The 22923-nt window shown below is 36.8% G+C and overlaps 1 pseudogene; it reads right to left on the reverse strand.

Annotated features, from left to right (window-relative positions):
- Window positions 1–11151: 11151 nt before the first annotated feature.
- On the reverse strand, window positions 11152–19685 carry LOC127623054 (beta-crystallin B3-like; annotated as a pseudogene).
- Between the last annotated feature and the right edge of the window lie 3238 nt (window positions 19686–22923).

The following is a 22923-nucleotide window of genomic DNA, read 5'->3' on the forward strand; positions in this document are numbered from 1 at the left end:
TTTCATACATTATGATTTAAAATGGCGATCAGTGTATTGAAAATAAATTTTTCATCTTTTCATTTGTGTAATTTTACATTTACATTTACGCGTTTGGCCGACGCTTTTATCCAATTTGACTTACAACGCACTTATTACAGGGACAATCCCCCCGGAGCAACCTGGAGTTAAGTCCCTTGCTCAAGGCACTTCGAACCAGTGACCTTCGAACCAGTGACCTTCTGATTACCAGTTCTGTGCTTTAGACCACTACACCGCCACCACTCCACTGTTATCATGTCTCCCATTTCTTTTTTGGAATCAGATTCATGTAGTGTTTATCATATATAAGTGATGTATTTTAAAATTTGGCATACAGTGTTCATTATAATGGGGCATAGGTTTTGTAACTCACTACTCATGAGTACTTTTAAATGAGCTACTCTTTTACTCTTACTTGAGTAGTTTTTAGGACAGCTACTTTTACTCTACTCACACAACATTTTTGGGGAAATTACAAATAATTTTGGGGATTTTTTAGTACTCTTTCCACCTGCTGATATGACTAGAGTCTTCATTTTAATGTCAGTGGTCATGATTTCGTACATATATTGGTTTTAGGAGTTTAAAGGAGTCACCTTTGAAGATGCACGGAGTCATTTTTTCCTCATTCAAAATGTTCAGAAACCTTCCTGTTATTTGACACTTTAAATCACTGATTAAAGTAATCATGGCTGACTGGAAATACTACATTTCTACGATGGCATCTGAAATGGAAAACTATAGATTTTAAATGATGACGATGCATCCAAGCCACTAGGTGTCAGTGCAAGTCCAAGACGACACAAAGACAAAAGTTAACAACTGCACCTTTAAGAATGGGTACAAATATTTACTTTCCAATTATTGCAATCTTCATTTGAATGATCCTGATATTGATTCTTATAATACCAAAATTGATCTTATGCAAAAATGACTCTTATGCACAACCCTCTACAATGCGAGTAAATCACTTGCATATGTGACACAATTTAGCACTATGCGACTAAAAATGTCTGTATTCAGCCACTGGCTGGTAAATGTTCAGATTTTGCTCAATAGTGATTGAGTAGTATAATGCGAAGACATTCAGCACAGAGATACTTACACTGTGTTTTGAGAGTAAAAGTTTGGTTTGACTCATTTCGTGTAATTTGTGTCCAACGAGATCCACGTACACAATCCAACTGACATTTAATAATGTCTTTTAATACACTTAAAAAAATATTTTAGCCTATTTTCAAGATTTATCCATTTCAATTGAATAAAAAAAATGTCCATCTAATTGAATTGTCTAATCTTTAACGAAATAAAATGTATAAATCTTACAAAATGCAAGTTTTATTAATTCAATTGTCTTCAAGACTATTCAATTCAATTAGATGGAAATTTGTTATTCAATTGAAATGGATAAATCTTTCTGTTCTTACAGTCAGTTGTTGAACAAAAACCAAAATAGAAATATTTAATTCTAATCACACATGCAGTAAAATTGTTCTAAAAGAGAGAGTACAGTTTTAGCACTTGTTCTACATAGTGTTAATACTTTTAAATAATACAAATTATGCATGTCAACAATAAACATGCAACAAAACACATATGCAATTTCAAGGCATCATATTTATTGATGGAATGCATGAAAATTAAAACGTTTAAAAAAAGCTAAAGTGTGACCAAAGGAAAAAACTAATGATAAAATAAATTTAGAAAAATGTTTATTTTTGTAATGTACAGAGTTAGAAGGTCCCCTGTATATTTAACAGGAGTAGCTGTGAGAGAATTGAATTCATATGTAATCAAAATGTACATTATAACTGATATATACCCAAATGAATCAGAATGGAGTCTGGAAATCTGTATCAATACTCAGACCTAACCACAACAATAGACTTGAAATAATTGTAATGTGCCGTCGATCCACAACCAGATGGTTTGCAGAAAACAGAATAAAATTGCATTAATGTGGGGAAATTTCTGGGGAATATGTATCTGACAGTATCTAATCGGATGGCTAGACAAGTTACATCAAGGTGTGGGTTAGGGGCAGTGTTGGGTAAGTTGATCTAAAACAGTAATTAATTACCAACAACTAATTACATCTTTGCAGTGTAATTAGATCACTGTACTAATTACTCTGTCTCAAAGGTAATTGCATTAATTATTACTAATTACATTCTAAAACCCTGATCAACCTCGTCCAGATGAAATATATAAGGATAGACATGAAACTATCCTTTTAATTCTTTCAAATAAATCATATAATATGAATACATTATTCATGAACTGGCCAAAGAATTTAAGGGGGATGCATTAACATTAGACGTTACATTTTGATTTTAAATTCACTATTGTTTTACATAGGATTGTTCTATAATCTATAAAGTATTTAATGAAATTACATCAGAAGTAACTGTAATTAAATAACTGAAAAATTAAGAGTAATCCCTTACTTTTACTTTTCAATGAAAAAGTAATTTAATTACAGTAAGTAATTACTTAGTAATGCATTACACCCAATGGTGGTTAGAGGATAGCTAAACTTTCTTATCTCACAACAAATACGCCCGTGTGTTTTTGCATTTGATTTAGAAATGTAGGCAAAACTTCAGACCAACATTAGCACAACAGTAGGATTTGGTCAATATTTATGGTTGTTAAATGACACACTGTTTCAATGTTAAACTTAGATCCTATTAAAGATAGTCAAACAAGTTCTGTATTTGCAGTGGTTGCACTAACACAAGACAAAAATAACTAGTTGCACATAGAGCGACAGAAAAGTTGGTATCACTACTTCTGCAAGTGAGGTATATAAACTCAGTGATTTCCTTCATTAGCAAGGGTCTGATGATTATCTCTCTCTCACACACACACACACACACACACACACACACACACACACACACACACAGTATTGCAAGTGCTGCAAAGCCTTGAAAAATCTGACACCAATCCACTAACACTGCAGCATCAATGTACACCACCAAACAGCTTAAGATACATGAAAATAATGTCTAAATGAGCATTAAACAGTTGTACAGCGCCTCGGGCATGTGTTTTAAAGCGCATGTTGCTGCAGTCACTGCTGTATAAACACCAGCATCGGCGCGCGCTGACGTTGGCAACAACCCCACCGATCCGCTTTTACTTTGTAAATTCCTCGCTCTAGTGCCGCGTCAGACTTATCCTTTCGCGATTATCCGATGTAAACCGTAAGAGGAGTTAATACTCACCTAAATCGTCCATGTTTCGCAGAGGTTTTGATGCGGCACTGTGAGAAGGAGCCAATGATTTACTGGTCCGCTCTGTTTCGTGGCTCGTGTGCGCTCCGCAATTGCACGCGGAGAAGTTTTCAACTGTTGTGCATGCGCGGCGCGAGTCCGAGATGAGGACGAGCACGCGCAGCGCCTAGTCTCACGCGGTCCTGTCCTTATATCAATAATAATAATAATATTAGTAATAATAATACATAATTGGTAAACAGTCTATTTTTAATAAGATCTATCTATCTATCTATCTATCTATCTATCTATCTATCTATCTATCTATCTATCTATCTATCTATCTATCTATCTATCTATCTATCTGTCTATCTATCTGTCTGTCTGTCTGTCTGTCTGTCTGTCTGTCTGTCTGTCTGTCTGTCTGCCTGTTTATCATCTGTCTGTCTGTCTATCATCTGTCTGTCTGTCTGTTTATCTACAGTAGCTGTCTGTCTCTCTACAGTATCTATCTATCTATCTATCTATCTATCTATCTATCTATCTATCTATCTATCTATCTATCTATCTATCATCATCTGTCTGTCTGTCTGTCTGTCTGTCTGTTTATCTACAGTAGCTGTCTGTCTCTCTACAGTATCTATCTATCTATCTATCTATCTATCTATCTATCTATCTATCTATCTATCTATCTATCTATCTATCTATCTATCTATCTATCTTCATCTGTCTGTCTGTCTGTCTGTCTGTCTGTCTGTCTATCTATCATCTATCTGTCTGCCTGTCTCTCTATCTGTCTGTCTGTCTGTCTGTCTGACTGTCTGTCTGTCTGTTTATCTACAGTAGCTGTCTGTCTCTCTACAGTATTATCTATCTATCTATCTATCTATCTATCTATCTATCTATCTATCTATCTATCTATCTATCTATCTATCTCTCATCATCTGTCTGTCTGTCTGTCTATCTATCATCTATCTGTCTGCCTGTCTCTCTATCTGTCTGTCTTTCTGTCTGTCTGACTGTCTGTCTTTCTATCATCTGAATGTCTGTCTGTCTGTCTGTCATCTATCTATCTGTCTCTCTGTCTGTCTGTCTATCTGTCTGTCTGTATTTCTGTCTATCATCTGTCTGTCTGTCTATCTGTCTGTCTCACTGTCTGTCTCTCTGTCTGTCGGTGGCGTAGTGGGCTAAAGCACATAACTGTTAATCAGAAGGTTGCTGGTTTGATCCCCACAGCCACCACCATTGTATCCTTGAACAAGGCACTTAACTCCAGGTTGCTCCGGGGGGATTAACCCTGTAATAAGTGCACTGTAAGTCGCTTTGGATAAAAGCATCTGCCAAATGCATAAAAATATAAAAAAAAAGATAAAAAGATATAAATATAAATACACATATATTCACAAAATAGATTTAAGATTTAAGCATTTCAATTTCATTACAAATTTACATCAATATGAATTGAGAAATCTTTAACAACATATAACTTAAGTTTTGTTAAATTATGTGTTGTATAATATGCAGGCCTGTTATTCTAAATGATGTGCTCATTATGTACATTATATGATATTATAAACATATACACGTCAACTGCTTCAATTTAGATTTTTATTTTAATAAGACACAATTTCATTTCAAATTGTATTAGTAGCACATCAATTTGAGTAAAGTTAAAATTATTATTATTAACATACATTTCAGAAGCATTTAAGCTGGCATGAACTCCTCAAGTTTGTTCAATACCTGATGATCCATGTTATTCCAGCAAGATTTGAGAACGTTCCAAAGAACATCTTGAGTTTAGATTTGAATTAGAGCCAAATCGTAAATATTTCATCTTTATTTACAGCAAAACTTGCATGTAGTACAAAGTAATATCCATATTATTAACCACAGCCTGTCCATTAAATCATTTGATAAGTTTTATCAACAGGCCAGTTGTGTGAAGCTGTTTCTGCCAGGTGTTTATCTCATTTGGACAGCAGTAATAGCCCACACATATAGAATGTCATCATGATAACTTCCATGCGATACCATGTCAATCTGTACATTACTTAGTGATCAAGTCATCAGGGCATTGCATAACACAGCTTCATCCTGATGTTATGTATATTCATGCTTCATATACTGTGCAATCGTGTATGCATTAGTAATTTAATTCCAGTAATTAATTTAGACAAAGTGTGATATACAGAAAATTCAAGCTTTAAAATGTTCCGATGTCACGCATTTCACAAACTAAAGAAAAAATATATAATTTACGGTTAAATTTGTTTTATCGAAGAGAGAAGTTTGTGTGGGTGTGTGTGTGTGGGTGTGTGGGCCCATTGCGGAGGGAGCTGTTGGCTATGATTAGACACTGGGATATCCCATGTTTCAACAGGTGTGAACAGGCTGCTGAAAGCTTTGGGCTCTTTGGGAATCTACAGAACACATTCTAAATTTACACGTTCACATCCATCTCTTATGGGAGCGGAGGTCACAGCGCTCCAGAGGAACCAATTTGAGCAGCAGTGCTAATTTAAAGTCATCCATGTTTACCTGCTCTATTCTTGCATCTGAAAGCAAGTTAACATTAACACAAAGTTAGGGTAAGATTTCCTAGATATTGGGATGCAAATAGTTACTAATTTTATGTATGCATGTATTTTCTACATTTGTCATGCAATGAGCTTGACTTGGCCTCCCATTCCCAGTGTGATGAATAAACTTGAAGTCATTACAGCCACAAAACTGTCAACCATACTTGCCAAGATACTGCTCTAGGCAGTTTGACTAATAGATAAAACAAAGGGTCTTATGACATCATGGTGTGTTATACAATGAAATCCAAGTAAGTCTCAAAATTTCACAACTGATTAAGACACTTCATCAGCGTAGAAACATCTTGAGCAACGGAAAACCACATCAAGCTGACCAGAAAATTCTACATTGACCTCGATAATTGCGAATCATCACAGACAGATGAAAAGAATCATTCAAAAGAAGAAGGAAAGAATAAGGTTATTAAAGGCCTCTGGGGAATATTTGTCAACATCTTTTGATTCTAAAATAGAATCATTTTGTCTGTTTTATCTTTGTTTAGGATTTTCAATCAGCTTTAATGCAAAATCATCTTCCTCTATAACCAGTGACTTAAAAAATTCAAGGCATCATGATGCAGTAACATTTTTGAGTTCTCTCAACAACTGTCTTAATAATTGTCCTCATTAACATCTCTTTGTTTAGTCAATGTGAATTTGTTTGTTTACTAAATGCAAAAGTTCTTGTTGCATTAACTACTTATTTCTGGTTAAGGCAGCTATTTAAAAAAATGAGCTCCTAACATTACCACACATCAATTGACTAACAGTGACAGCATAAATCGCAAATCAGTTACATTTTTATATATGAAATAGTTTGCTGCTATTTGGGACAACATTTGGGGGGAAGATTGTTGGTGTAACATGTGCTTTTATATAGATGAAAGTAATTCATAAAAGCAATAAGGATACAATAAAATTTTTTTCAGTGTAGTAGATTCCCAATTCATGTAGGTTGGAAACCAAAAACAATTTTTATTGATTATTGATTCGGATGGAACAACGTAATAAAATACTCTGTCAATGATGCCTGCGTTGCTATATACCATAGAAGCACCATCTTACTATCTCTTACATTTACATCTATGCATTTGGCAGATGCTTTTATCCAAAGCGACTTACAGTGCACTTATTACAGGGACAATCCCCCCGGAGCAACCTGGAGTTAAGTGCCTTGCTTTCCTCAAGGACACAATGGTGGTGGCTGTGGGGATCAAACCAGCAACCTCCTGATTAACAGTTATGTGCTTTAGCCCACTACACCACCACCACATCTCTTCAATGACATGCACTAAATAAAGCAATGAAAATATCCTAAATCACATCTAATTTTTCACAACTAATGTCTTTTTTTTTTTTTGTCTAGGCCTACTGAAATGTCTTAGAAAAATATCGTTTTTAACGTTTCTTCAGTGGAACGATTCAAAAACCCTTTCAACAACTGTACAAACCACTGCAGAGACTGTACGTCTGTCCCTCACAGGTCAGCCTTCTGGGTTCCGGTAGTATTTTTCCATACATAGGTTTTACATTAAATCCTCCATACAAGAGTTGTAAGCCTTGAACCAAAGCAACCACCTCTGAGATGAATCACAACATTACCAAAAAAGTATTTGACAATCAGACAGAAAGATTTACATTTACATTTATGCATTTGGCAGACACTTTTATCCAAAGCAACTTACAGTGCACTTATTACAGGGACAATCCCCCCGGAGCAACCTGGAGTTAAGTGCCTTGCTCAAGGACACAATGGTGGTGGCCATGGGGCTCGAACCAGCAAACTTCAGTTTACCAGTTATGTGCATTAGACCACTACACCACCACCACAAAATCAGAGTAACTACTAACTAGATTATGTGTAGTTAAGTTTTTATGTTTAATATTATCATTTATTTATTACTGATATTTGATAATACAAAAAAGCATAATGTTATAAATTTTCCCTAAAGTGAGTGTACATCGGCTGCACACTCAAAATCATAGTGGGTAGGAACGAGTGAACATATGTAGGGAACAAGTTGTTCATTCAGAATTTGGACAGCTCTACAAAATTGCCAACATCCAAAATAAAATCAAAATTATTTTGACTGAATCTGTACAAATTTGGATTTTATAAGTTTATATCTGTTGCACAACCATTTAAGATGTTAAACATCAGCACAGAAATACTGAAGTTACTGGAGATCGGAGTTACGGTCCCAATTTCCTCCCTAAAATCAGTCTGTTTAAGCAGTCTGTGAGGCACACAGAGGCCTAGCTTGGCTTGGTCGCCCATTCTCTACACAAACATCCACGTAGATATGCCGTGGATAGTTGTTTTGGGCAGAAAAATTTTCCCATCAGCCCTCAATGAAAAACTATGCCAAGCCCTGTCCTGCCGACATCAGAGATATTTCATTAGTTATCATTTTCTAAAGCTGCCATGCTTTGTTCTAATCCAGTGGAATCAGTATACTGACAATAAAGAGCTTGACTTCCCCATTCTCATGAGTCAGCTTAACTTCTGCCAAGAATGAACAACTTACAAAGAGAGGAAAGAAAGAGAATGAAAAAGAGACAGGCGAACACACTCAATGATTAGGATCATCTTAAATATCATTTTCATAATTCTGCATATTGCTGGGCCAGTGCAGTTTAATGTAATATGAATACATTTGATATTCAAGACAAAAGCAATTTGGGTAGCCCATGTGTTTGGACGCCACTTGATGTGTAATGAAAAATGTGGATCTTGAAGCAAAACCAGTTGAGATTAATCAATGAATTAGAACAGGTGTTTTTCCACCATGGTTCATAAAATGCAAGTACATTTATTACATATACTTTGAAATAAGTGGCATCCGAAGGCTTATATCATCTAACGCAGTGATTCCCAACCAGGGGTGCGTGTATCCCATGCAGTACATAAGCAGGTTCCAGGGGGAACACAAACATAATTAGATTTTGCAATGTTGAAGTTATAAAACAAAATGTATGACTTAAAAAAATAACAGGGATTAAGGCTGGGTAAAAATATAGATTTTGTAATTAATCGCAATCTTCATGTGAACGATCACAATAGCCATTCTTAAAATCCCAAGATAGATATTTTAATATGCAAAGTTAAAGATTCTGTGATTTTAGCCGTTCTGGAACTTCCACCAGACTAGCTGTTGATTAGCCAAAGCCCCTCTTTTCAAAACCCCACACTCTAAAGGCTGGGGGCGCATGTGGTAGAGCGGGTTATCCACTAATCGCAGGGTTGGAGGCTCGATTCCTGGCCCACATGACTCCACATGCCGAAGTGTCCTTGGGCAAGACACTGAACCCAAGTTGCACTCAATGGCAGGTGAGCAGCTCTGCCATCATTGATGTGAGAGAGTGTGTGCATGGGTGAATGAGTCACAGTATAAAGTTCTTTGAAAACCGCTAAGGTTAAAAAAGCGCTATATAAGTCCAGACCATTTAAAGACATGCGCACACACACAAAAACACACTAGAGACCATTGTGTTATATCAGAAGGAGGGTGATGAGTCTCCCTGAGCATTTCCCCGTTCGACCCTGAGCATTTCGCTTGAGCAGGATACCATACCGGCACTTATACGAGCATATGGGGGCTGCCCTGTGAAAGCACACAATGATTGACAAGCAGAACGTCTTCTGATTGGCTAAACAAATGATCTGACCGCAGCCCACGGGGGAAGTATATAGCTGCAGACCGAGCTCCAAACTGTCAGCTAAGACATACAGAGCCCCTAACCCTGACCGTGGGAGGAAGTGCGCCACGTTTTGGAGTAACCCCGACCCCCTTCTTGAGTTTTTCCACCGTCTGTTGGAGGTCTCTGTGTAACAATAATGGACATTTCCAATCTGTGGGCGTTTTCAAACTGTGATGGATGTTTCTCAACTATCCAGTGAAAGAAAGGAATCTCAGTGTAGTACTCTAATGCCCATCACAGATTGAAAATGCCCACTGATTGAGAAATACCCATTTTTTTTCTGCAGAGACACAACTCTCAATCTCAAGGCTGCAAAATATACTTGGGCTGAGGGGAGTGGTTAGTGGTCCTAACGCCTGGCCTATGCAACCCCTGTCAGTTCAACTAATACAGTGATGCGACTTATCTGTGTAGCTTTTCTCTCAACAATGCGATTATGACCAGGTGTGGCATGAATTAAGGTGCGACTTTATTTCTGGAAAATACGGTTAGATATTTTATTACACAAAAATCATGTTAACACGCATATTGTTTATATCTTGTGACTACGGTGAGAATTTTAACGTTTACGGATTGGCCCCATTCACTTCCATTGTAAGTGTCTCACTAAAACCCAGATTTCTGCTTTTTTTTAAAGAAAAGGAGGGACGAGTCTAAATAAATATTTGTAGTAATCAGCATTATGCCACCAATGCTGTTGATTGAGCTCAACTTGCATTGAACCCAGAATAGTCCTTTAATTCTACTTACACAAATTCAAATTTAAATGATAATTTGATATCCTGTTCGGGAATTGAAATGGAATTTAAAGGGGCACTGGCGTTCGGATTTCGTAATGGCATACTTCTATACTTCTCTTATTGTTTTATATTTAATTGTGGTCAAACTAGTAAGAGTAGTACCTTGAACTTTATTTTAGTTATTTTTACTAATACAGTGACCTTATACTGTATATACAGTGGTCAATTAGCAATCTCCCTGGAAAGACAAAAACAAACATTTAAACCAGCTTAAGACGGTTTGCTGGGCTCCCAACCTGACGGGCTGGTCTGTTTTCTGGTTTTAAAGAGGGTTTGGCTTTCTAGCAATCCGTCCACTGGCGGTCATCTTTGAAATGCTCCCTGGAGACTATTTCCAGTCGTGAATGTGCAGCTTCTATCTACTTGAATGGGGAAAGACCAACATTTCTAAAATGGCTGCTCAAGATTACGATCAAAGAACATATTTCAAATCAGCAGTAAAATCTGCCAACACTGGAATCATAAATTGTGCTTCTTAACCTCAGATAATTTTTCAGACTTGTTTTTTATTAATTTGTTTGCACATTCTCGAGTTGATTGACAGGCTATGTCGGTATCTAAAAGGTGATTGGCTCTTTTACCTGTTAGACGGGACTTCCTTTCTACTTCCGTTGACCGTTGGATGTTCCAATTTCTTCCATTCATTTTAATAGAAGTGGCCCATCTTTGCTAAATAGTCTCTGGTTTTGGGCATCAGATCGGTCGGACTAAGAGACCAGCAAGTTTATCTTGACTAGGCTGGAAGACCAGTTTAAACCAGCTAAGACCATCAAACCATTTTACGCAGCAGGGCTAGCAGAAAAACACACACACCCAGAGACACCAGTCTAAGGTCAAAGATCAAACCATGGGGCCAAGGGCTTTATTGCCAATGATAGACACACAAGAGTTAAGGCAGTCACTTTCGAGCTTTCTTCGTGGCCCTCTGAACAGGCACAAGGCAAAGGTCATCAGTGTCGGGGTGAGTCACCCTCCTTCAGCGGCTCTCAGACGTAGCGGATGGGGCAGGGGGATCGGGGGCTGGAGTTGGGTTTGGATTGGGATTGGGTTTAGGATTGGGATTAGGATTAGGAGCTGGGTCAGGAATGTAGCAGCCCTGTTTGTGCCACTGCATATCACGCACCCGCCGGACAGACTGCAGCTGTGGTTCTGAGGCCCCCAGTCATTCCAGTGCTTGTATTCACCATGTTCAAACACAAACTGTCTTCCACGGTAGCCGGGATACGTGTAGCCAACCCACCTGAAACAAGTGCAATTCTGAATTTAGACTCCTTGATTGAATACTTGATTGGTCAACTGCAACATTCTGCAGTCAAATGCTCTTGTATAATGACCACTTAACTGTATAATTGACTGTTGTCGCAGGCAACTGATTTTCTACATCAATGTGCTAGTTTCTTGTCTCTTGCATCACTCTATGGTTTCTTTCTTCTCACTTAACAATATTTTAAGTCAAATCAATATTTTATTGATATCACTTATAATTTAGCTCAATTGACAGCATTGGTGGGATAATGTTGACTTCCACAAAAATATATATTTATGTTTAAAACCAAAAAAATGTCAGAAATTAAAGGCTGGCTACTTTGTTGCTTGTATGTGGTGGCGGGAAAAGACAGCAGGGCCAAGATCTATTCCTTCAAGTGTCATTGATGTTAAACTAGGAAATAAACAGCCATGCAAAACCCTCTCTCCACCGGACGTGAAGATAATCCAACATCGAAGATGATCAATCCTACTCACGTTCCATTCACAGCTTTTGCGCTGGCCACATGGTCCTGGAAGCCATGAACCCACAAGCTGGGAACATCGTCGTCCACGATTTCCATCTTTCTCCCAGCAAAGCTGCAGTTCTCAAACAGATGTAGTTTGTGGTCTGCACTGTCCTGGGATGAAATCATAAAAATAAAACTCAATGGGCCATATCCAGTCCCTGTGTTGTCATCTATACTATATGTGTGTCTATAATCACTAACCACTTTGAGAGGTCTGATGGACAGGAGATAAAAGGTGTTCTGACTGTTAGTCCAGGTGGTCCAGCGAGGATATTCTCCCTTCTCCAAAACAAATTGCTCCCCTACAAAGCCTTTCTGCTCAAAAGCCACCCATCTGTGTCCAAAAACATCCACACATACAGACAGCTCATCTCATGATTGATAAATGATTGATTATTATTGATTAAAGGAATAGTTCACACAAAAAGTAAAATTCTGTAACAGTTTTCTCAACATCAAGTCATCCCGAACCCATATTACTCTTCCACAGAACACAAAATTAAATGTATAGGAGAATGTCTAAGCTGCTCCATTTCTTACAATGAAAGCATAGAGTGACCAGGGACTGTCAAGCTCCAAAGTGGGCAAAAAAAAAAACAAAAAAAGGAACCAATAGAGTATCATCGAAGTATTCCGTACAACTTGTATGCTATATTCAAAGTCTTCTGAAGCCATACAACAGACTAAAATTTAAATAATTAAAACTGAAAATCTTCCCCTCTTCCATAGCTCCAAATCTTATTTGGATATGTGCATAATCAACCATTGCTGTCATTGCATGGAAAAGAGCAGCGTGAACATTCTTCCAAATTTCTCCTTTTGGTTTGGAACAATATGAGGGTGAATAAATTGAAGAAATTATTTATCTGTGTACTGTTCCTTTAAAATTTGGAGAGACAGCAGATAGCAACATGTACTCACGGCCCAGACTGAACTATTATGGATCCAACTTTTTCCAAATTTTTCTCAACTACGTCCTTGCATTCTGCAGACAACTCCACCTTTTTTCCTCTGAAGTTCTCGAATTCATACAGTGAGACCTGTGAAGATTATTCAACACATCAGACATAATCAACACTTTTGGCTTCATTCCACTTTTATTTATACACATTGTGGAGAGAGAACAAGAAATTGTGTGTGTGTGTGTGTGTGTGTGTGTGTGTGTGTGTGTGTGTGTGTGTGTGTGTGTGAGGGCATCTATTTTCATTGGGAAATGTCGCAAGCAAGATTCAAACTTGCAACAGCCTCATGAGCACCATGGCTTAATGTGTCTGAGCATCAGTAGCAGTTCTAGTTTGTTGCTGGGCGAAAACCCGCTTCAACATGCCCCCAAAGTTGTTGACCATGGGGGGCGCCGCCCCGCAAGATGCCGCCCTGGGCGACTGCTCATATGGCCTAAATCCGCCACTGCTGAGCATGATAACTGCAAGGCCATGGCTCCGACTACCTCCGAAACTGGACTGACTATTCAAAGTCTTCTGAAGCCATACAACAGACTAAAGTTTAAATAATTAAAACTGAAAATCTTCCCCTCTTCCATAGCTCCAAATCTTATTTGGATATGTGCATAATCAAACATTGCTGTCATTGCATGGAAAACAGCAGAGTGAACATTCTTCCAAATTTCTCCTTTTGTATTCCACGGTAGACAGAAAGTGATATGGGTTTGGAACAATATGAGGGTAAATAAATGATTATAGAAAATGCATTTATCTGTGTACTGTTCCTTTAAGATTTGGAGAGAACAAATAAACAAACAAAATACAAAAAAAAGACCATCTAAATATAATTCATTGTAAGGTATGGCGGAGGATCAGTGGCCTTAACAGGTTCCGAACAAACAAGAACTTACTGTTGAAACTCCCCTAATTACTGAAATAGCGCCAACTAGTCTCCACAAGTCACAATAAATGTATTGACAAAGAGGCAATGAACTATTGACAGAGAACGCATGTGACATCCATGCTCACCGCGTGCTTATCGTGTGGACAGGAAGGAAACTTTGAGCGCAACAATGTGTGTGTGTGTGTTTTCAGTTAAACACAGAACTGCATATTGCTAATGAAATCACGTGTAATCCCTGTATGTTGTGTATTTCTGAGGTATATCAAACTCGTTAGAACTGTTTAGTTGTATGTTTTTAAACTCTGAGGCCTCATATTTAATAGCGAAGAGTGTATATTCCTTTCTAAGTGTACTAAATACCGTTCCTTGGTATCAAATTAAACCTTACGACTTGTCCTAGTTGAATATAAATATAAGATTACCTTAGAATGGTGTTCTGCTAGGTATTACCATCTTTTGAGTTATTCAAACAAAGCCAGACCCGGTCATAAGAAACATGCAAATGAGCCTTGACGGAACAAAGGAATCATTCTCCTGCCCAAAGAAAGGGGACTTTTACGACCCCCCCCAAAGGAATGCTCAGACTGCTGAAGCTCACTGCTTTCTTACTGAGAAGGAGAAATGACACCTTTTAATCCTATATATGCTATATATATATAATCCATGTGATAAAAATATTTACATGTATCTAATGTCCCATCTCACAATTTCCCTTAAATGTTGCTTGATCTATGTTTCTTGCAAACTCTAATGGGTTAATGTTTCAGACTTTGCATACTATGGTTAACCGAAATCATATGTGTGGCATATTTGGTCTCTATAACTTGGTATTTTGAAGATCAAAATGACTGTGTACATGATATGTCGATAACAACAACATATTAGTATTACAAGTATATTTCCTAGTTTCTTTCTTGCTCATGCAATGAGAAATGTGAGAACAAAGAGCAATAAACCAAATTCCCGCCTGGAACCCAAACCCTTCTCGTTGGTCGAGCCAATGAGAGGTGGGACATGTTTTCTAAGGTTATAAATGCTCTTAGCTCTTATTTCTCGCTCTCTTCTCTTATCTCTTCACGCTCTTAGCCCTCTCTTAGCTCTCTCGCTCTTGCTTCCTGCCTCTCCTGTTTTCTGGTCCTCTGAGCCTTGTGCTCTCTCACTCTCTCGCTGAATGATGCCAAACTAGAAGGCCCCAAGGACTTCCAAGCGTGCGCCAGGCTACGGCCTTGTCTCTGACTCCCACTGGTTCTCTCTCTCATCAAGACAACATCATCAAAGATCAACTCAAGCCATCAACAAATTGCATCAGGACAGTTTAATTCAAATGGGACATGCAAGTATCAAACTTAGTCTCATTATTTGATACATTAAGTATCCTCACCCCTTTCTAAAAAGGGCGTGTCAGAACTAATATGATGGTTTGCTCAGGCTGTTGATCTGCTGAACTTCAAACAATGCTATAACTTCTTGCCTTCCTGTATTCTGCTTCAGCCCTCTTTCCCTTGGTAAACTGTATGAATGTATGTATATGTATGTTAGAGTAGTTTAAATGTTTAGTCTAGTTAATAAAGTCTTGTTCATGTCACATGTAAAGTTGTCTGTGTCTCAAGCTCATATCTAAAGTCACTAATCATAGATTTTGACTACTTGCTCTTAATACTTAGTAAGAAAGACATTTCCCATGCCCGGAAATGTACATTTCTATTAATTAATTAATTAATAACCAATATTGAGCGTTCACGGGATGAACCGAGTATTTGGTTGTAATGTTAATGTAGCTACATCAAGTTAACCCGATTAACTGATCCAAATATTCATAATCGATTATAACAAGTTATGATTGATTATTAATATTTCATAGAGCTGATTCGCTACATCATCTTTTATACAGTGATTATAATGTCTTTTGATAGTGTCTTAGTGTCTTACTTCTTGGTTATTTTAACATCCATGTCTGCTGCCCTTCAAAGCATTTAGCTACTAAGTTCATGAACCTTATTGAACCTTATTGAAGTTTTCTCTCTCTGTTTCCGGTCCTACTCATCAACATGGTCACACTCTTGATCTGATTTTATGTATGGGTATTCCTGCCTGTAATCTTACATTTTAGATAATCATTTCTCTGACCATAAGCCTATTAAGTTTAATATTACATTTCAGTGAGACCCTCCAAAACTACAATCACATTCCTATCTCTCGAGCATTTAATGCTCATTCATTAACACAATCTATTGAACTGTGTTGCTTTAGTGCTGTTGGATCACAGTGCAGCATTTGATACAATAGATCATAACATCCTTATTGAACGGTTAAGGTTGCATGTTGGAATCCAGGGAAATGCTTAAGGTTGGTTTTCCTCATACTTAGAATAACAGATATTTTTCTGTAAAAATGGGCAATTTCGTGTCATCGTTAGCTCCGATAACCTGTGGGGTTCCGCAAGGATCTATTTTAGGACCAGTTGTATTCTCATTATATATGCTTCCTCTTGGTGCTATCATTTTTAAACGGACGTCATGTAAATGTACCTCCCTTTGAAGTCAGGTGATGATGTATCTGCCATCTAATCTGTGTGCCTATGTCAAAAATCTGGGTTTTATTTTTGACTCAAAGTTCAAATCTGATAAGCAGATAAATTCTGTGGTAAAGAATAGCTTCTTTCAGTTGAGAAATATTGCCAAATTAAATCTGTCTTATCATTTAATGATTTGGAGAAAGTGGTTCATGTTTTTATTTCATCACGTCTCGATTATTGTGATGCACTATATCTGTGTATTAATCAACAATCATTATAAAGACTTCAAATGGTACAGAACGCTGCAGCAAGACTGCTGACAAATGCAAGAAAGAGGGATCATATATCGCTGCACTGGCTACCTGTCCAATTTAGAGTACAATATAAGGTGCTGTTGTATGTAAAAGCCTTGCACAATCTGGCTTCTGATTATATCTCTGAAATTATTGGCATTATTAACTCCCATAGATTTCTTAGATCAAATAGCTGCTTCTTGATGTTCACCGTTCACGGTTCAAAGAAAAGGAGATCGTGCATTCTCTGTTGCTGCACCAAAGTTGTGGAATGGTTTTGTCTGTCAGAGCCTCAACATCTGTCAATATGTTTAAAACCCGTCTCAAAACGTATTTGTTTAGTGAAGCATTTGGAACATTAGAAAGGTTCTTGTTCTTTAATTAAATTTAATTTGTAAGTTTTTGTTTTTTTATCATTGTATTGTTTTATTGTAATTGTACAGCACTTTGGTACACTTTGTGTTTTTTTAAAGTACTCTATAAATACATTTTGAATTGATTTGAAAAACAAACAAACAACCGAACTAACTAACATGCAAACAAACAAACAAACAACCTAACTAACTAACATGCAAACAAACAAACAACCTAACTAACTAACTAACTAACATGCAAACAAACAAACAAACAACCTAACTAACTAACATGCAAACAAACAAACAACCTAACTAACTAACTAACATGCAAACAAACAAACAAACAACCTAACTAACTAACTAACATGCAAACAAACAAACAAACAAACAAACAACCTAACTATCTAACTAACATGCAAACAAACAAACAACCTAACTAACTAACTAACATGCAAACAAACAAACAAACAAACAAACAACCTAACTAACTAACATGCAAACAAACAAACAACCTAACTAACTAACTAACATGCAAACAAACAAACAAACAACCTAACTAACTAACTAACATGCAAACAAACAAACAAACAACCTAACTAACTAACTAACATGCAAACAAACAAACAACCTAACTAACTAACTAACATGCAAACAAACAAACAAACAACCTAACTAACTAACATGCAAACAAACAAACAACCTATCTAACTAACTAACATGCAAACAAACAAACAAACAACCTAACTAACTAACATGCAAACAAACAAACAACCTAACTAACTAACTAACACACATACTAACAAGTAAAAATAAAATTAAGACATAACAAAAAAACAATTAAAAAATGAACTAACTAACTAACTAACAAGCAAACAAACAAACAAGCAAAATTAAAATAAACAAATATCAAGCAAACTAACAAATGAATAGAAAATCAATAAAAAAAACTAACAACCTAACTAACACGCAAACAAACAAGTAAAAATAAAATTCAAACATAACAAACAAACAAAAAAACAATAAAAAAATGAACTAACTAACTAACACACAAACAAACAAACAAGCTAAATTAAAATAAACAAATATCAAGCAAACTAACAAATGAATAGAAAATGTATTTTAAAAAACTAACAACCTAACTAACTAACTGACTAACATACAAACAAACAAGTAAAAATACAAATAAAGACATAACAAACAAACAAACAAAAAAAACTAATAAAAACCCTAACTAACTAACAAACTAACACACAAACAAACAAGTAAAAATACAAATAGACATAACAAACAAACAAACAAAACGATCTATTGAAAAAACAAACAACCTATGTAAATAATGATCAAACGAAAACTATCAAGCAAAAAACTAACATTCAATCTAAAATTCAAACTAACTAACTAACTAACTAACAGCTAAAACAAACAAGTACAAATAAAAATACAGACACACACAAAAAAAAAACAATAAAAACTAATTAACTATACCTCTTTGTCTTAACTGACTGATTAAACTCCTAAATCTCATCACAGCAAAAATCTTTCCAAAAACAGACATGACTGCAATAACATCTGTGTCTCTCTTGCGCTTGAGTGATCGTGTCTTTGAATACTAACCATGTAAATCGGGGTATTTGTACCTTGTAAATCACGCCCGCTCCCCCTTGGCTCTTCCCAGCGACTTGTTGATCTGGGACTCCCTGCTGATCTGACATCCTACTGCCTGTCAACACACTATCACACATTGATGAGACAATTTGATTCTGTCATCCTCTTATAGGCCAATCATAGGCATTTATTAACAGTAAAGGCAATAGGATGCCAAATAAAAACACTGATGCGGGTTTGGATAAAACAAATGAAATAAATGAAATCAAATGCAAGGCTGGAACCGCATATTCAGGATTGGGAGAGCAAATGTTTAAGAATCAAAGCGTATCACGTATGATCACATGCTCATACAATAAAATTCCTTTCTCTGTTATTGAATTTACAACCAAACTATAAATAACTTAAGCATACATATATTCACACAATAAATATGATTACACTTTATAACAGTTTTTTTTCCTAGACCAAAACTGATAAATGACCCTTATTACTTATTATTTTTTCCCCTCTTTTCCTCAGTGTGGCATTACAATATTATATTTCAATAGTAGAATATTGTCGGCCCCGTATGAAACAATTGCGTGCGTTTGTCCTCATTTGTAAGTCACTTTGAATTAAACCATCTGCTAAATGTAAATAAATGTGTAAATACAGTATATAGAATAGAAAACACTTTATATCATAGAATAAATAGAATAAGTATTAAAATAATTATGCAATTACCATAAAACGTATACGGTAAATATGCAAATTTACAAGGTGCTATGAAGAATAAAACAATGAAAGAGTAAAAACAAAATAAATAAAAAATTATATTTAGTCTTTACCTGTATCTCCAGTTCCTCACCAGACGTTGTCACCCCTCCACTCTCGCTCAATGTGTGTGTGTGTGTGTGTGTTTGTGCGTGAGTGTGTAAGGAGGTGTGGGTGTGCCGGGCGACTGTAGGGGACCTGTGGGGTATTTATGGTATAATTCCGTCCACAGCAGCAGAAATGGGTTGGGCGTCAATTGCTGTTGATGCAGCAAGTCTGTCGTTTGTATTTGTGTCCATTAGACTGCCTTTCAATAGGCAGAGAGTTGGCAGGGGTTGCCTGCAGCCACCAGCCTGCTCTGCTGCCAGTGTGGGCACAGTGGGCACCGACAGGGCATGAGCCAAGAGGATTCAGACAGGATCAACTGCTGTCATCACAACCCTGCTCTCCATCCTCTCTCTCTCTCTCTCTCTCTCCTATGCAGTTTTTAAGCCACATGCCATTTGATTTTTTATCCAAGACACCTGCTGAAGTGTTCCACAAATTGCTCTATTAAACAAATTTTGGTATATTTCTTCTACAATATTGATTATTATTATTATTATTTTTGTATTAATCTTTTATACGCTAATTATATGTTGTTGTTGTTGTTGTTGTTTACTGAACAACTTTTTCTAACATAGTTTTACAGACATTTGAAAATATTATTGCCATATGATAATGGAATTGCAGTTATTGCATTAATGCATTTTCTCATTGGGAATTTTTTATAGATCGTGGCATCAGTTATATTACTGCATTTATACATTTTTCTGGAAGAGTTTACCATAATATACTGTTATTGCATTTATGCATGAATAACGAAAATATGATTTGTTTTTCTTCTTCTCAGACAGAAAGGCACCCTGCAATGTTTTATTTAAAGGGCAAGAAGAGTGCACAGTTAGCTCTTCCGTTTGACAACAGTGAGGATAAACTAGGCTTTAGTGACGGTGAAAATAATCAGCAATATTGAAGAACGCATAATAATGATTCACTCAGTTTTAGTTTGTAGGAGTTTCAAGTGTATAAATGCATCCATTGATTAAAGAACTTTGTATTTAGTTCAAGGAGAAAAGTATCATTTTAAGATGGATACTTTTTTTTTTAACAGCTACATTTTATCAGAAAATTAAGTCAAGTCATTTTTATTTGTATAGCGCCTTTCACAACATGCATCAACAGAAAACGTATACATTTCCAAGTGGGGAAATATTCAACCGAACATAATGCATGCCATTCAGGGTTCAAAATAAAAAGTATGATTTACCTTAAAGTTAACAGTGAAACTTAATATTATGTTTAACAAGACAAACTATCAATAAACTATTGTTTTCATTCCTGCTCTAAAGTGATGTCACTTCAAGCCACGCCCATGACTGGTGACGGACTCCACCCTATTATCATAGATCCTCCCCTGAGTGATCAACACACAGTCCGCCATTGTTTTCCGTGCTGGAGCAGAAACAGTGAGAAGAATGATGTCTCAGCTTCATAAGCATCGTAAGTGTTTTGTTGTTGGCTGTAAAAGTGAACATAAGAGTCTTCATGTACTCCCGGCATCAGAGCCACTGAAGACGCAGTGGACAGGTTTTGTTTTTGAGTCCCAAAACATACAAAAATGTGGGTATGTTTGTGCAAATCATTTTACACCCGAAAACGCTTACAGTTACCATTGTCTCTGATCGTATTCATGGAGACCAGATATACATACATATATAACTGAACAACTCCGGTATTTACGCTGTCAGTCATTTTGGTTCTGATCATAGACTGTAAAAAAAGATGGACGACGCCCCTTCGCTCTTTTCCATTGCTGAGAACTGAAGCCGCCAGTGTCCTGATATGGCGCTGACATCTTGGGACTTGAGTCTGCGCAGTTGCGATTTCGGCACCAGACCTGCGCAGTAGTGAGCAGGAAGTAAAGCCACGAAATCAAGGCCCCGCCCTCACTCTCGCTGAATCAATCGCAAGCACACGCCCCTGCACTTTTCTTAGGTGGCCTCTGTCTGCTAGGTTCCTTTCCAATTTTGATGTCTGCTGATTGCAGTACCTCGTTAAAATAAGGTAAATATAACTACTAACCACATAGTCATATGGGAGTCCTCCGAAGATCCCGAAAAAAAGTCAGTTGGTGCTTCAGTGACTACTTCGCTCAGAGAACCTGTCAATCACAGCTGTCAATCATGATGTCACAGCACCGTTTTTATAGCATCAAATAACTAAAAACAAACTTATTTTGAAAACAAACACTTGAAATGACATCAACGTGATAGAAACGACAGTAAATGACAGAAACTATCTTTGGAAAAAAGATATGTGAAGTGTAATTTAATTGTTTAGTTGGTCTCACGTCCCGTTGAATAACATGCTGAGGCGGGGTTTATGACCTATACTAGAACCAGTCACCGGGGGGGCGATCGAGACGTTTTGGCTTCACTTTTGAGGGCTTGTGCGGCACACTTGGTTCTGATTTGTTGTTGCTGTAGTCTCCGAAGCAGGAAAGCTGTAAAGGCACAGCCGTCATCCGGTAAGAGGGCGGGGAGCAGCAGCTCATTTGCATTTAAAGAGACACACACGAAATCAGCGTGTTTTTGATTTCACACAAAAAGAGGCATTTATAACATGGTATAATAGATTTTGAGCTGAAACTTCACAGACACATTCTGGAGACACCTGAGACTTATATTACATCTTGTAAAAAGGGTCATAATAGGTCTTTTTAAAAACATTTTTTACCATAAATCTCCTCTTTCACTTTGTTTTCTTTTGTTTTTGGTGATTCGCATTATTCTTGCATATCGCCACCTAGGCAGGGAGGAGAATTTAGAGTAAAAAAGGACTTAAATATTGAAATTTTTCTCACCCACACCTGTCATATCACTTCTGAAGATTAAACCACTGGAGTCGTGTGGTTTACTTTTATGCTGCCTTTATATGCTTTTTTGAGCTTCAAAGGTTTGGTACCCATTCACTTGCATTGTATGGATCTATAGAGTTGAAATATTCTTCTAAAAATCTTTGTGTGTCCAGCAGACGAAAGAAAGTCACACATCTGAGATGGCATGATGAATGATCATTTTTGGGTGAACTATCCCTTTAATGTTATATCATTATATTAGTGTCATGTGTGCTACCCTGATGGTATTTTGTGTCTAAACATATTGATTAGCCATTGCTCCTGGATGGACCATTTTGATGACATTTAAGTCATCATGCGGCCTTCTGTTTTACCACTCGAGTTACTATGGTGGTTAACAGTAAAAGTGCAAAGCAGGTCTTTATAGACCCAGTAGGTTGATATATTAACATACATTGTGAGGGTTATGCTTGAAAATTGAAAGAAAAATTGCCAATAGGGAAGGAAATTAAAATGGAAAAAAAAGTCTATATTGGCAACTATTTTTTTAAGCACA

Source organism: Xyrauchen texanus, chromosome 3, assembly GCF_025860055.1.
Source record: "Xyrauchen texanus isolate HMW12.3.18 chromosome 3, RBS_HiC_50CHRs, whole genome shotgun sequence".
Lineage (NCBI taxonomy): Eukaryota > Metazoa > Chordata > Actinopteri > Cypriniformes > Catostomidae > Xyrauchen > Xyrauchen texanus.